This window comes from Kogia breviceps, chromosome 4 (assembly GCF_026419965.1).
Source record: "Kogia breviceps isolate mKogBre1 chromosome 4, mKogBre1 haplotype 1, whole genome shotgun sequence".
Taxonomy (NCBI): Eukaryota; Metazoa; Chordata; class Mammalia; order Artiodactyla; family Physeteridae; genus Kogia; species Kogia breviceps.
In genome coordinates, this window is record NC_081313.1 from 13588896 (window position 1) to 13606239 (window position 17344).

The window sequence follows — 17344 nt, forward strand, 5'->3', positions numbered from 1 at the left end:
CTCACTCCAATGGCTAAAGTTTTTATTATTTGTGAAGAACACCTTTAACATCTGTATTTGCCCTTGACAAGCAATTTTTAAGGAGACTGCAATTTAGAGCTTGGGCAAGAGACTTCTAGCAGTTTGTATTTTAAAAGCCCTCTTTCCCTCTGTTTTTAGTTTCAGATTCTAGTGATTGAGTTAATCCAGGCTCAGGCTCAGGTGATTGTGGGCTGTGTTTATATTTCAAAGGTATGATAAAATTCATAACTTTAATGGACAAAGAAAAATTTTTTCCTAGGGGTTTTGGAGTATATTTGTCTATCATAAGTCTTAGGTTGATTATTATTTAAATTTTTTTCTTTTTAAGTACAGAATACTTTTGCTCCAATATCCTGATTTTTTATAATATCTACAAGCATCTGAGAGGAATAGGTGTCATTTAGGGATTGGTAAAGGTAAGTGGGCATTTACTTGTGTTTAGAGGTGTAGTTCTGATTTTGTAGAGATTAGCAAGACAAAGACAGCTGCTTTTATTAGTCCTTAAATACTGGCTTCCAGCTGATCAATTTCCTGATTATTTATAGGAGGGTCTGGGGAACTGCTGAGGAGATGGGTCAATTTTTTTTTTTTTTTTAAAGAAGAGGAATTTACGTTGGATCTTTGTTTTAAGTTTAATTTCTATTCTTTCATCTGAATAAGGGTTGCCTAAGGCTAGCCACTATATTTTTCCTTTCAATTTGATTCTCTCATTAGTACCAATATGAGAGCTGTTTATTAATTATGAGAGCTCTCAAAAAGTTCCATTCAAATATAGCCAATTTAAAGGATCCATCATCTGGTTATTGACAAGAAGGATCTCATATTAATCTCAGATAGTGACTCGGGGAATTCCTTGGAAGTCCAGTTGTTAGGACTCTGAGCTATCACTGCTGAGGGCATGGGTTCAGTTCCTGGCGGGGGAACTAAGATCCCACAAGCCGTGTAGCAAATAAACAAACAAACAAAAAAAATCAAATCAAATAATTACTCAAACCAATAAGCCTTTTTTATGGCTTAGCGAAAGACACAAGAGGCATCTCACAAGAGAATATGTAGCTGTCACGAGATCTAGAAAGTTTATTCCCAGAGTTAGTCTAATAAGGTACCTTTCATTGCTGCAGGTGGTAAGAATGGTGCGGTAAAAATGGTGTCTCCAGTTTCCTGTGAAAACATGGGATGCCTCTAGTGACAGACCCACTAATCTGTGACACCAGGTAGGCACTCCAGAAATGGGATTTTTCCAACACTAACAAGGCAACAAAGGTTGAGACAACAAAGGTCCCTTATGGACTGGAACACCTTTTGACAAATTCTCCTGAGAGCTGGCACGGCCAGACAAAGAGAGTGTTTTGCTCGTGACTTTGTTGTCTAGGAATTCCAGTCTATTTGGCCACCAGATTCACCCTGGTAAATGCACCTTCCAGATGGCAGAGACTAGTGCAAATATTCTCAACAGACACAAAACCAAGCTCTCAGGACATAGAACAAGATGGAATGAAAACCCCATCTGGTTGTTTCCATATAGGACCCATGGCAAAGGTTGTCTATATAGATGTTGGTCTGGGGAGAACCATTGACTCACCAGCTGGCTCAAAGAGCAAGCTTACAGGCCCTATGCCTGGCATTCTGCCCTATGGTTCTTCCTCCTTATGACAAATGACACAATAGACAAAGACAAACACCTCTGGGAGGAAAGAATCCATAAAAATGGAGAGTACTCATTTACAAATACCAGAGTTGCTATATTGCAAGAAACTAGTTCCACAAATATTTTCTCCTGCTACCCTAAATTTAGAGAGAGAGGAAAGGACTCTTACCACTTTCCCTTCCACCAGAGCTCACAGGGAGAAATCTGGAAGGCAGCTGTGATAAGAAATCTTACCTTCTGTTGGTCTCTGTCAGAATTCCTTCTTCTCTGGGAAACGTCAGTTTTCACTCTTAAGATCTTCAACTGATCGGATGAGGTCCACCTGCGTTATAAAGGATGATCTGCTTTACTTAAAGGTATTTCATGATGTTGCTGACATACCTTCCAGCAACATCCTGACTAGTGTTTGACCAAACAGCTGGGCACAATAGTACAGCCAAAATGACATATAAAATGAACCATCACAGGCAACCGGTGTGATGGTAGCACTGATCTCTAAGTTCACTAACACAGGAAGGACAATGTTAGAGCAGGAACATGAGTTTGGTTTCAGACATGTAGAGCTCGAAATGCCTGTGGAACCCCTGAACAAGCTCTGACACTAACAGAAGTGTGGTTGGACTGTGCCAGTGAGAAGGGAAAGTCTTTCAAAAGCAGATGAGTTAGCAATTTCAAACACTAGAGAGGAAAACAAAGACACCATCAAATTTGCTGATGTGGAGGTCAGTCATAAGACTAGTGAGAATGTTGAATGGAAGCTGGGGAGTAGAAATAGAAAATGGAAGTAGTTGAGGACGAACCACTCTGTAAGAACTCTTCCCTGGCAGCCCACTTATTTCCAGGAATATAAGATACAGCAAAATAATATGTAAACAACAAGAATTTAGACAGCTCTTTGGAGAGTCATTAACTGGAGTCCAAGACACACTCAGAGGAAGGGCCTGAACTAGGCAAGGGACATTGTACTCCACAACTACCTCGCCCTGTGTGCCTTCAGAAAAACCACTCAACCATTCTGATGCTTAGTCTCCTTTTCTACAAAGCTGGAATAATTATACTTGGCTTACAGAACTAGTGTGAGGATGAAGTTATATTTACATAGGTAAAAGTAACAGTAAATTGGGCTTCCCTGGTGGCGCAGTGGTTGAGAATCCGCCTGCCGATGCAGGAGACACGGGTTCGTGCCCTGGTCCGGGAAGATCCCACATGCCGCGGAGCAACTAAGCCCGTGAGCCATGGCCGCTAGGCCTGTGCGTCCGGAGCCTGTGCTCCACAACGGGAGAGGCCACAACAGTGAGAGGCCCGCATACCGCAAAAAAAAAAAAAAAAAAAAAAAAAAAAAAAAGTAACAGTAAATTGAAAACAGAGATGCAATTATTAGTAGCTATTATAAATTGTTATTCCCATTAAGCATTTATCCAATAATAAAAGGATCTTAACATCTAAGAATTTGGTCAACCTTCATTTAAAGCCTATTTTATGCTCTTTTAGAGAAAACCATTTAGATTTATTTCCTAATTTTATAGAGCATGGACATAGATCTTAGAAAATTGAACCTCAGAAAACATTTTAAACGTTTAACTATTACTTGAATTTTTTTGATGCATTGAAAACCATGCGGTTAGCCTTTCTGCTTTGCGTATTTATGAACTCAGGGCTATGGTAGAAAAATTTCAACATGAAGCTGTACTGGTATTCTTAGCTAATTAGAGTTAGCAGTCTTTTGGATTATTTGAGCCTTTTGTTATCTAGGCAAAAATACAGCTAAGTTTTCATTAGGCAGAGTTAAAGACAATCCATTTTCTAAAATAATTATTTCCTTCCCACTGAAGCAAGTTACTGTGAATTCATTACAAAGGAAAAAGAAATTTGTTAAAAAAAGAATTGGTGACTGACAAGCATGAGTTCTTGCTCTCTGAAGATAAAACACTGATGAGCCATAGGGGTAGAACAAAGACATGATGGGCTGTTCCTTGATGTGTCCATGTTTACAACAGGACGACAATAAGATGACATCTGTACTCTGATTCCTGACATGAACAATGCATATTTATAGCATTTAACAAAGCTCTCAGCTCCTTCATCGTGGTCATACTATTCCCATTACGTAGGTGAGATTCATCCATAAACATTTATTGACCTATTAGATCTACTAGATTTATTGATCTATTAGAACGTTCAAAATTCAGAACACTGACAACACCCAATGCTGGCAAGAATGTGGAGCCACAGGAACTCTCACGCCTTGCTGGCAGGAATGCTAAATGGTACCGCCACGCTGGAAGACAGTTTGTGATTTCTTGTAAAACAAATATACTCTTGCCATAAGATCCAGTAATCATGTTCATTGGTATTTACCCAAAAGAGTTGAAAACTTATATCCACACAAAAACCTGCACACAGATGTTTGTTGCAGCTTTCTTTACAATTGACAAAACTTGGAAGCAATCAAGATGTCTTTCAACAGGTGAATGGATTCATAAACTGTGGTACATCCAGACAGTGGAATATTATTCAGGGCTAAAAAGAAATCAGCTCTCAAGCCATGAAAAGATATGGATGAAACTTAAACGTATATTACTGAGTGAAAGAGCCAGTTTGAAAAGACTACATACTGTATGATTCCAACTATGTAAAGTTCTGGAAAAGGCAAAACTATGGAGACAGTAAAAAGATCAGTGGTTGCCAAGTGCCGGTGGGGTTGGAGGTTGTTTGGGGAAGGATGAATGGGTGGAGTCCTGAGGATTTTTAGGGCAGCGAAAATACTCTTCTCATACTATAATGATGGATACATGTCATTATACTTTTGTCCAAACCTACAGAAGATACAGTACCAGAAGTGAACCCTAATACCAACTATGGAGTTTGGGGTGATTATGACGTGCCAGTGTAGGTTCATCAGTAACAACTGTACCGCTCTGGTGTAGGGTGTTGGTGATGGGGCAGGGGTTAGACAGGAAATCTCTGGACTTTTCTCTTAATTTTGCTGAACTTGAAAATGCTCTTTAAAAAGTAGTCTTTTAAAAAAAAAAGAAAGAAACCATTTTATATATATACAGCACTTAACTACATGCCAGGCATTGTCGCAGGTGCTTGGGAATATCCCCATGAACTAAACAAAAGGACCAAGGTCCCTGCTCCCATGGAGCTTCTATGGGACAAGGACGTATTCGGTGCCTTTGGGGTGCTTCATTCTCTCCTGGACCACGTAGGAGAGAGAGCACCAAGCAGTTAAGGAAGCGAAAAACATTCATGAAGGTAGAGCTTAGCGTGTGCAGTGATGGGCCAGCGGCAATTAGCCTGGAGGAATAAAATTTGAGCAAGGCAGTTCTTTGTGGGCAGAGCCTCTAAGTGGAGAGAAATCAAGGCCAATTCAATTTGTTTTTCCTTAGTTTACCAGTGTATCAAGAAAATAAAGAAATGTCAAAAGGGGGTTATAAAAACTAGGTATTTTAAATCTTTGCACTTTAATGCTTCAACACAAATATGTAAACATCAATGATTATGTAAATAATCTCATTTGGAGATAAAACAAGAAATATAAATTTGTGGTCTTCCATTAGTGTGAGGCTGCCTCTCCCAAAACACTTGTGCACACACACAGACACAGACACACACACACGCACACACTGCCCAGTGCCCATGCAACGCCCACTTAAGGAGTCGTCCTTGTAAGGAGTGATAAGGATATGGAATTTTATCATAAGAGCAATGGGAGTCCTTGAAAAGAAGCAGAAGAGTGACATCATCTCATTTGCAATGTTATCAATTTTGGGAAATGGATTAGAGAGGCAGAATTGGAGACAGGAGACGTTGGGACCAGTTGCTGTGATCCACACTAGAAATGGGGGGTGGTCTGGACCAGCACAGTGATTCTGCCGTGAGGTTTGAATCAGAAAAATATTTGGATGGATGGTAGAATAAGCAGGACCTGACGTCTGACTGAATCAGGGACATGAGGGAGACAGAGGAAATGGTTTGCCAGTCAAAATAGTCAAGCTACTTTCAGCTATATTAGGGGTTGAATGTTTACGTCCTCTCAAACCCCATATGTTGAAGCCCTAACCCCCAGTGTAGTGGTATTTGGAGGTGGGGCCTTAGGGTAGTAATTAGGTTTAGATAAAGTCATAAGGATGGGGCTCCCATGCCGGGATAAGTGTCCTCATAAGAAGAGAAAGGGGGACTTCCCTGGTGGCACAGTGGTTAAGAATTCACCTGCCAATGCAGGGGACACAGGTTCAAGCCCTGGTCTCAGAAGACCCCACATCTGCAGAGCAACTAAGCCCGTGAGCCACAACTACTGAGCCTGTGCTCTAGAGCCCACGAGCCACAACTATTCAGCCCACGCACCTAGAGCCCATGCTCTGCAACAAGAGAAGCCACTGCAACAAGAAGCTCGCGCACCACAACTAGAGAAAGACTGCATGCATCAACAAAGACCCAATGAAGCCAAAAATAAATAAAATAAATAAATTTATTTTAAAAAAAAAAGAAAAAAAAGAAGAAGAGAAAGAGACCAGAGCACTTTCTTTCTCCACCATGTGAAGGCACAGCAAGAAGCCAACTACCTGCAAGCTAGGAAGAAATCCTCTCTAGGAAATGAATCTACAGGTCCAACCTTGATGTTGGACTCCCCAGCCTCCAAAAATGTAAGAAATATATGTCTGTTGTGTAAGCCACCCATTCTACAGTATTTAGTTATATCAGCCCAAGCAAACTAACAGTTTAGAATATAACATCCATTTCCATAGCATCTTCACTTCCTTGAATAGCTTTTTATTCATACAACCTCCACTGGTTTTAAATCATTAATATTACAACTTTAATTGAGTGTTTCATTTTCAAAGTAGTTTGCAAGAATATGTTGACTGCAAAGAATTTGCTTTTCAAAAATAATGCCTTCGTGGATCTCCTTCCACTCTCTAATCTTTCTATGAAGCTCCCACTTTGAGTAGCTTTCTGACATTTGTGATCTAATTCTAAAATGTTATTCCCTCCCACATGTGAATAAACATAAATTCAGATGTGGCTCAAGCATGCCTTTACTATTAAAAAGAAGTTATTGAAAGCAATTGTCACAGATGAATGACATTGATAAACACCATTCAAAAATAAATACCTAGTGTTATAGAAACACTGAATTTTATTTCAAGATTCAACAGTGTTTCTATCTTTATTTAAATTGAAAAATAAATTTCAGTGAAAGAGAGCTGCAAAACATTCTGCAGCATATGCCTCTAGAGAAAGGCCACGCTCTTCCATGGAGACGTGTCAAGGCTAATGGATATATTCAAGGGTTAAATTGCAGGACCCTAGAACAGGATTGATTAATGCTGCTTTATAATTGCATGCCCGGTTCTACCCTGGCTGGTTAGCACACTGGACTAATGAGGCCAGTGGCAACAGTTCAAATCCCCAGGCAGGCAATTTGCTTTTCTCTGTTTGTGGTGATGGTTGTAATACCTATCCCGAGTCAGGCATCAGAAATGTGTGTCAGTCATCTCTGTGTCAAGAGACAGTGCCAATGGCTTAATGCAAATCTGTCCTTTCCATTAGAAAAATATCTCAAAACACATGGGCAACTATGAGGTGTCACCTTCAAATACAATGAGTAGAACACTCCTCGTATTAATACAACAAACAAAATTCCTGCCAGAAGCAAGTCATAACTGTCACCAAGAATGATGATCTTAAATTAGAGTCCACATGAATAATTTCTTCATTTTTCATCTTTGACCAAACAGCACTAAATTTACCATTAAGTAAAAACTACGTGAAATGCACATTTACCTGCTTCCTTCCTGCCTCCCAAAATTGTTATGTGAATGAATCAGATAGTATCTTGGAGGCATTTAGAATAATAAAATATTAATCTCGATCATCCCCTTCTGACTCAGTGGGGGAGTAGATGTATTGAGTTTTCACAATAGAAAGCAAAGGGTGATGTTCAATTCAACCTCCAACAACAGTTTCTTCAGAAAAGGAAAACAGAATTTCAAGCCTGCTCTTTGAGGAGAAGAGTTGAGTGAGTTAATGATAAGTTGGTCATATGATGTAGACAGAGCCAGGGAGACTTCTGACATATTCATTCTCAGATGTTCGGTTCAGCAATCTTCACTGTTGAAAAGAATTCAGGAGATGGTCAGCTCACCTTAAAAACGATGTAGGCTTTGTAGAACCGATTCACTTTGCTGTACGCCTGAAACTAACACAACATTGTAAATCGACTATATTCCAATAAAAATTATAAACTATGTAGGCTTTATTAACCATAGGTGTCACTGGAACACAGTCCCACCTGTGACATGGGGAATCTCCTTGGCATGAAGACCTGCAAGCGACGCGTGGCTAGCTGACTCACTGAATATACAATAGGCCCTTAGAATAAAGGAAGAGAAACAGAGAGATGGAAAATTACACAGGTCCAGGGTCTGGCCTTTAGATCTGTAGCTGACTGAATCCAGAATCCGCAACTCTAGAAGTCACCCTTGAATTGTTCTCATGCGTATGTGATCATTCACTTAAATTGCTCTTCTCATTCACGCCTGATCATTCTACTTCCTAAATGTTACTCACATCCATCCTTTTCACTCCATCTCCTCTGCCACCTCTCTGGTTCTGATCACCCCCTCCCCGTACCTGGATTATGTCAGTCGTTTTGTAACTCCTTTAGCCTAGTTTTGATTCCTTCCATCCTCTTAGACATATTGCTGCCAAGAGTGATCCTTAGAATAAAGGCAAATACGTCTTAAAACCCTCACGGCTCCCTAGTGCTCTTCAAATATAAGACAGTCTCCTTAAAATGGTTTGCAAAGCCCTCAACAATGGAACCTCATTTCAAAACTCTTCCCATCACACATTCTCTGCTCCTGCTGTACCCACCTTTTTCCAGTATCCCAAGATGCTGGGTTTTTTACCCTTCAGCTTTAAAACTCACCAATATTCTTCCTTTTGATGAAGTATCTCTTTCCCAACCCTCCAGTCCACTCAACTCCCACCCACCCTTCAGACATCAGCTCCGGTGTCTCTGTCTACCTTTCTTGAGGACCCTCCTTTGACCCCGGACTTGGTTCCAACACTTTGTTTTCTGCTCGCTCAATAACCTTATACCTCCTGGTACCCTTGTAATGTATAGTCATACTAAGTGTAGCAATCAATTTAAATTTTTTCTTTCCTGTTAGGCTCCAAGCTCAGGGAGGCAAGGGGAGGGTGTATCTTGCCTACCTGTGTCTGTAATGAGAACAAAAGCTCCATGAGCCTAGGAATTTCTTTTCTTTTAACTATATCTCTATCACCTAGAGCAGTTCTGATAATAGCAGACATGAAATAAGTTCTTGGTGAATAAATAAATTGGCAATGGACCCTCAATACATGTTTGTTAAAAAAGAACCCATGGCCCTTCTACCACATGAACGCACAGCGAGAAGGTGCTGAGTGTGAATAAGGAAGGGGGCCTTCATCAGCATGGAACCACGCTGGTGCCTTGATCTTGGGCTTCCCAGCTTCCAGACTGTGAGCAATACATTTCTGTTGTTTGTAAGATTTTTTAAAAAAGAAAAATAATCCTTGAAGGAAACTCAAGTCCACACAGAGCTTTGAAAAAAACAGGACCTCAAAACTATCAAACTCATAGGAAATATTTAAAATTCAGGATGATTTATTTATTATTTTATATCAGGAGAATGATCTACATCCATTCTTTACTCAGAGCACTCCCTCCTAGTAAGAAAGTATACTCAGAGATCAAGAGGGTATTGCATGAACAGAGAATTAATTTTAGAAGGGTTAGAGGTCCTAGGGGATACCTCCACGAAGCCAGGGACGCCGATACATTGTATTCCTTCTTTGTACACATTTCTTTTTAAAATTTTTATTTATTTATTTTGCGGTACGCGGGCCTCTCACTGCTGTGGCCTCTCCCGTTGCCGAGCACAGGCTCCGGACGCGCAGGCTCAGCGGCCATGGCTCACGGGCCCAGCCGCTCTGCGGCACGTGGGATCTTCCCGGACCGGGGCACGAACCCGTGTCCTCTGAATCAGCAGGCGGACTCTCAACCACTGCGCCACCAGGGAAGCCCCTAATTTATTTTTTTGAAGTATAGTTTAATTACACTGTTGTGTTAATTACTGTTGTACAGCAGAGTGTCTCAGTTATATATACATTCTTTATCATATTCTTTTCCATTATGGTTTATCACAGGATATTGAATAAAATTCCCTGTGCTATACAGTAGGACCTTGTTGTTTATCCATCCTATATATAATAGTTTGCATCTGCTAATCCCAGACTCACAATCCATCCTTCTCCCTCCCCCCTCCACCTTGGCAACCACAAGTCTGTTCTCTATGTCCCTGATTCTGTTTCTGTTTCATAGATAGGTTCATTTGTGTCGTATTTTAGATTCCACATGTAAGTGGAATAGCGTATGGTATTTGTCTTTCTCTTTCTGACTTATTTCACTTAGTGTGATCATCTCTAGGTCTATCCATGTTGCTGCAAATGCCATTATTTCTTTTTTTTTTTTTTTTTTTGTACTGCATCTTCTTTATCCATTCATCCGTCGATGGACATTTAAGTTCTTTCCATGTCTTAGCTATTGTGAATAGAGCTGCTACGAACATAGGGGTGCACACATCTTTTTGAATTATAGTTTTGTCTGGATATATGCCCAGTAGTGGGATTGCTTGGTCATAGGGTAATTTTATTTTTAGTTTTCTGAGGAATCTCCATACTGTTTTCCACAGTGGCTGCATCAACTTACATTCCCACCAACAGCGCGGGAGGGTTCTTTCTAACTGATGGAGGCCATGACTGTGGGACGGCAGGAGATAGATCTGATCCAGATCTATCCAAAGAGGCCGATATCACAGTTCAATACTGATCAATACTGCTCCTCAATGCTCAGTCCTTTGTTTACGGTCAATGCACGAGCAACAACTTCCTCTTCTGCAAAACAGAGGGTTAAGCTATCGAATCTCTAAAGTCTCTTTCAGACTTAGTATCCTTTCAAAATCATAGGAACTAGGACTTCTCTGGCGGTCCAGCGGTTAAGACTCTGCAGTTCCACTGCAGGGGACACGGGTTCGATCCCTGGTCAAGGAATTAAGATCCCACATGCCGCACGGCAGGGCCAAAACAAACAAACAAAAAATCATAGAAACTAAAAGTCAAATAAAATCATGGGTTTTGTCATTAAAGAATCCATTGATACATGACCAGAACTAAAAGCCCTAGAGCTAGGAGTCTCATGATAAAACTTCTTTCTGTGCTTTCCTGATTATACTCTGGGAAGGTCAGTGAAGGCATCTTAATTGGCCTAATTAAGAGTTAGAAGATCAACCTCAAAAGACAAAATACATAATTCTAACTTTTAGATTTAAGCATAGACTGCAACAGATAGCTTTTCTAGAAAATTTGAAGAAAAACAACAACAACAACACTTTCCCCTACTTGTTTACAGTGTCAGCCTTTTTCATCTCTCTGAATATCCAAAGCTGAAACATGACCTGGTTTACAAAAAGAGTTGGCCTCACTTGCTGTAACAAAATGAATAGCATTTTTTAAACTTTTTAATATAATCAGATATCTAGAATGATAAAGGAAAATGCTCTCCATTACTATGTGGGGATATAAATTTGGTAATAAACAGAGTTCTCTATAACACCAGACTCCTATAATACATGTCTGACCTTTCTTTCTTCTGCCACTGCCCTGTCAACACCAACAATGATCTGGGAATGGAGACAGAGGAAAGACATCCATCTGGAGCACTGAAGAAGAAATTAGCTTAAATGAAAGGTAGAGAGATTTCTTTTGGGCATAAGGGGAGACTCTTGATCTTTGCTATGATAAAATACTGAGATAGGCCAATCAGAAGTCATGAAATTTCTATCCTTGTGGAATTTTCTATACAGGCTAAAAAGAATTTTCTGCCTGGGGTCCTTCATTTGTTCATTCATTCATCCATTCATTCATTCCTTTGCTAGAAAGGACTGATTACCTGATGACCGATTACCTAAATATGTACAAAACATATTTCTCATCCAAAAGGCAGGACTCGGGACCATGTGGTCTCTTCAGGTTTATGATATTTCTCAAATGTTGTGGTGCATGCTTGAATATGCACATGGAGAGAATGGCTAAGAGAAGATGATTCGGAGAAACATTTTTATGTAGAGAGAGACTAAGACAATTGTTGACTATCAGATATGGCTCTTTGTGACTGAGACGTCTCTGAGAAATGAGGGCAGGTGGTCCTGTGTGAATTACTTCAGAGGGGAAAATGGATAGTGATCTCCCCATTACCAAAGTTATCCAAAAACTGATGACAATCTGTCAGGTACTAGAAGAAAGTCCCATATATTGTTTAAAGAGAAGACCTCTAAAGGGTCTCTTCTAGGAAGACAGAAGAGTTGGCCAAATTGTTGAATAGTAATGTTAACTGTAGTCGCCCTGAGAGATAGAAAACGGGTCGGGGTCATTGCTATGCATGCACGTGCACACACACACACACACACACACACACACACTCAGGAAAGAATTACGCTTAATTCTAGACTACTAGTTTGATTTCTGTTTTTTAAATTGTGGTAAGTTATGCCAAATTCATGTTTCAGCACCTTAGAGAGGAGATACAGGAAAGGAAACAACCTAGGGTAGTTGGGTTTTTTTTGTGTGTGTGTGGTACACGGGCCTCTCACTGTTGTGGCCTCTCCCGTTGCGGAGCACAGGCTCCGTGCCCATGGCTCACGGACCCAGCTGCTCTGCAGCATGTGGGATCTTCCCGGACCGGGGCACGAACCCGCGTCCCCTGCATCGGCAGGCGGACTCTCAACCACTGCGCCACCAGGGAAGCCCCCTAGGGTAGCATTCAACAACCTATATAGCATAGGCACCAGCTAAGCAGAATGGGTTAGAGCAAGGTCCCAGTAGCCCTTTGCTATGCCAGGTGTTGTCCCTTCTTTACTGGGTCTGGAGACATCCAGGGGTACCTGAGGGGAGGGTCGGGAAAACTGGGGATAGGACAATTTAAAGGGAGCCTTTGAAACAGTGGCTATTTATCAACTGGTTTAGAAATATTGTCCTATCTTAACAGGCAGTACCAACGTAGAAGCGGCCTACAGATTGGCTATCGGTCCTGAAACAACCACCAGTGTGAATCGAGAGACGGCCAATTCCACCACACCCAACCTCCTCCTTGACAGAGAAGCCTGAGGGAAGGCAAAGAGAGGGGCAATCCATCTTGATTTATCTAGGCTCTTCCTCCTCTTCTGTGTGACACAGCCACTGATAAATGGGGGAAAGACGGGATGAGTTTCACAACATACAAGGAAAGATCAGGCTGGAGGGTCAAATACAAAGAGGATTGCAATGATTCCACGTCAGATAGGAGAAACTGGGAAACGATGCCCCACAAGGGTTTGTTTTGAGACCCGTGATGTTCACCCACTTAGCAGTTTTATTTCACTTTGTACAATAATGCCTGTGATAATTAGCACCTTGATGGCAGCTGGAAATAAAGAGATTGAACTAGAGGTTCAGGAAAGTATGCATTAGCAGGGGAATGCTTACATTTTTGAAAGACCAGCACAGTTTCAAGTATCGTTGGCCACCAAGAAAAAGGCAAGAAAGAAATTTCACACAATAAAGTCATCAGGTTAGGTAGGAACAAATGTACACAAGCATAAGATTCTGTTGACAATTTATGTGTAACTAGTATATTGATGCCTGCCATACCTATTACTCCAGCTTTACCTATTCATTCATCTACTCAAAATATTGAACCCCTCCCCATTCAACCCTTTAAATAGACTTGTTAAAGTGTTCTGTGGGTTGAAAAGCACCACATCAATGCTTGCTTTAATATTATAATAATCAGTTGGTTCTCCTTGAAGCAGAAATCATGTTATAGCCTTCCATAAAGCTCATTTTAATTACACAAGTAACAATAAATCCATTCCTGTTTTAAGATGAAAAAATACTAAACATTGAAGAAAAAGTTGAGTGACCATATAATTTATTATCTGAACCAAGACACTCTTGAGGCTGAATGGAAGTGTATTTAATTGTTATACCAGGACATTAGGTATAAACTGAGATCCATCAGACAAATCGGGACTTTAGGTCACCATACAAATAAGAACCCTAATTGATGCACCTTGAGAAGATCCTATTGGGTCTTCCCCCTAAAAGGCTGGGTCTTCCACCTTCCCCAAAGGTAACTACTGCTATTATTTGAGAAGATTGACAATCTGAGAGTGTTTAAAGTTTATAAAATGTTTGCTAGAAACTCAGAAAACCTTTCGAAGAGTCAAAGAAGGTAAAGTGAGATAAGGAAAACAGAAGTGAAATGCCCTCCCAGCACATTTTAGCTCTGCTCAACAATGTTTAACTCTCATCAATTGGCCTTAAGAGGTATTGGCAAAAGAGATCCACCTTACTATGGGTAGGCTCTCAGAAACCTCTGATCAATTCTTTTCCTGATTTACATGGCCTTGAAGGAATCCTACTTTCATTTTTGGAAATAAGTCACTCAAGATATCTCCCCACCAATATTGTATTTCGATCTGCAGTTGATGCAGAGATGCACTTAAATTGCGGGGGTGGGGGGAATTATTGCTAACTTGTGATGTTCTAAAGAGAGCAGATAATGTGCATCTAATACCCCAGAGGTGAAAGCTATTGGGGAAAACTATTCTCCTCCTTTCATTCATTGCTCCTATTGGCCGGAGAGATGTATCAGACTGGTGAGGTCAGGAGACAGAGCTGAGCAGTGCCAGATTCAGTCTGGCACTTTAGAGAGACATGGCTTTCTGCAGATCAAACTTTCTCTTCAGCTAAAGGAACAGAGCTCACCTGTTGTCTGAGCTGGGCCAGGAACAGCTGGAATAAGTTTTCCGAATTCAGCAGGAGTATTATGATGTCTGTTTGGCCCACATTTAAAGCCATGTTTCCCAACCAACTTAATCAATAATAAAGCCAACTTCCTTTTTACTCCCCATCTGTCTATATTCTCTGGCCTGTCTCTCTCCTGCCTATAAAATCTGGAGAAAAAGATGAATGTCATGTATTGGTCTTCCAAAATGCCACATGTAGCTCTGATTGATGAAGTTTCATTACAACTCTTCATCATCTGAGACCACCATGTTGAGTAGAAGAAATGGGGCTGCTGACCCACATGTGCTGTTTTCCCTAGTACCTCTGTGACTAATAGCACATATTTCTGGGTAGTCCCCCAGGGTCAGCTGTGAGGTGTAGGGTTACAGGATAGGGTTTCCTCTATTAATAGCCATAGAGAGTAGAAGCTGGAGGAGCTTGAAGATGGCGGAAGAGTAAGACGTGGAGATCACCTTCCTCCCCACAAATACATCAGAGAGCAGAAGCTTGTCATCCTGAAATTATTAGCATCGCATCTTATTGCCGTAGATCTTAACTGTTTTAAAAGCACAGACTATTAAATTATCATATAGATAGGAAATGTCACCCTAGGAAAATGCATATATTCAAAAAGCTTGGCATCCAATTTTACCAACTTCCTGAACCCCCTGAAATAAATGGTTACAAATCCTGCAGCCTATTCAGATGAGTGGATGACCCAACTCCCTCACCTCTAACTGGCTGGCAGAAAAGGACAGAATCCTAGACTCTCAGGTACAAAGCAACTTTCACACTCATCAGAACGAACTTCTCATTTTAGACTCCAGGAAACAGACCTAGAATAAGGTTGTTTTAGGTTGTGACATGTAAATCCCTTTAAGCTCCTTAGGATTGTTAATATTTCAAGAGCATGAGGCCTATTTTTCCTTGTGCAGAATCCCTGAAAGTCTTTCCATCCCCCAATTGTATTTCCTCTGCACTAAATTACTCTACATATGGAAAAGCAAAGGACCCGAAAGAAGTTCCTTCTGTTTCTGGAACAATTAAACTATCTTCATGAGAAGAGCTGATGTAGGTTGCTCTTTGGAAACAAAAAGAAACCAAATGCAAATAGCTTGAAAAAATATACGGAACACAGTTCCAAAGCCCAACGGAAGCTCAATAAATCATCATTATCTAGCAATGGAAGAGATACATTTAAAAAACAAAAACAAAACAAAACAAAAAAAACCACCCACTGCTGTTTTATGTAACTCTCACTACATATTTTCTGTAAACATATAATTATATGAAAAACTGTGACAGCCCCGAGGTTCTGGGCAAGTAGCCAAAGTGATTCTAAGCCACGCAGTCCAGACACCTCTGTCAGGGAAATCCATATACCTGCAAGAGCATTACATCACCTGGTCATGTCTTTTCTTACTTTAGTCAGCATGGCTTAAGGTCTTCCTAATTTTTTTATTAGTTCTTCCTTCTTCCATGACCACACAAACTTGTCATTCCTTCCAGGGTTTCTCAACCTTGTCGCTCCACGTTTGGGGCCCAATCCATCTTTGTTAGGGTGGGGAGATGGGGTGGGCGGTGGCAGTCACGTGCATTCTAGCATATTTAGCAGCATCCCTGGCCTCTACTCCCTCCTCCCCAGCTGTGACAACCAAAATGTCTCTAGATACCACCTAATGTCCCCTGAGAGGCAAAATCACCCTCACCCCAGGTTGAGAACCACTGCTTTAAAGGAACTGCTTGAAATCAAGAAAGCAAGTCAGATTTGAATTTGGAAAAGAGTAGAGAGTTGAAGGGCCCTAAGAGGACTCCTCCCTCGTGGTAGGAGGCTGCTTGTTTTCTTCCCAATGATTTTCTGAACCCAGGAGGCCTCTCCACATGCCATCCACTGGAAGTTTTTCCTTATGACCCAATAGCCTCCTCTGCTTCAGGACCATCTCCTCTTGCGGTATACTGTGCCACCCTTGCTAGTTCTAAGCTGTCCTGTAATAGAAGCACTCTATGCTTGTGGGGGACACCAGGTTTATTTCTTTCAGACAAATCATCAATGCCACATTTTCTTAACGAAAGGAGGCTGGAAAGACAGTGGGGAAGTGGCTTCGGGAAATGCGCCTGGTCAGTGTAAATTTACCTGATGAGCATATAGTGTTTGACCCACTGATTCTAGAAAGTACTTTGCGAAGTTGGATATTTTTGAGACAGCCCTCAGGATGCCAACCGTTTATCGCTGGAATCAGAATCTAGCCAAATGGATTATGGGGAAGAGGTTTCCAGTATACCTGCCTGTGAAGTACCCTCATTCAGATTCCCTTCAGCTCACTAATTATGGCACAACTCCATCCAACTCCAGAGCCAAAACGCAATAATGCAGCTCATTAAGAGTCACCACGGAGTATTCAGGAAACATGCAAAAGGAACAGTTCCTTTCTTTCCTCTCCCTGGAGTCTTATTTCCACTCTAAGATTTTCTCCAGTTCTTCTAGTTTGAACAACTAAAAACTGGCTTGAAAAATAACTTACCACTATAATTCATCTCTGAGCTAGTTTTTTTAAAACTTTTATGTTTCCTGAAGTGCATGTGATTCAGTTCCAATTCCAAATGAGCAAAATGAACTCATATTTTTCATCTCCAGTTACATAATTCATGTCTCTAATTCTAAAGCGCCCAATTCAAATAATAAATAAACAGGAACTCTTCTGGCGCATTCATTAGAAACTCACCATTCTTTCTCCCTCTTCCCTTATGATGTCGACTTCACAATTTTGGTAGTTGTCTTAGAGCCTGTTGAGCAGCAAA

The 17344-nt window shown here is 40.8% G+C and overlaps 1 protein-coding gene across 1 annotated transcript in view; it reads right to left on the reverse strand.

Annotated features, from left to right (window-relative positions):
- The window catches only part of LOC131755421 (cytoplasmic 60S subunit biogenesis factor ZNF622-like), a 151475-nt gene that overhangs the window by 13709 nt on the left and 120422 nt on the right, over positions 1-17344 (reverse strand). Inside the window, exon 5 of the transcript XR_010840086.1 lies at positions 1904-1991. The gene's annotated coding sequence lies outside the window, so the exon portion shown is untranslated. The remainder of the gene's footprint in view (positions 1-1903; positions 1992-17344) is intronic.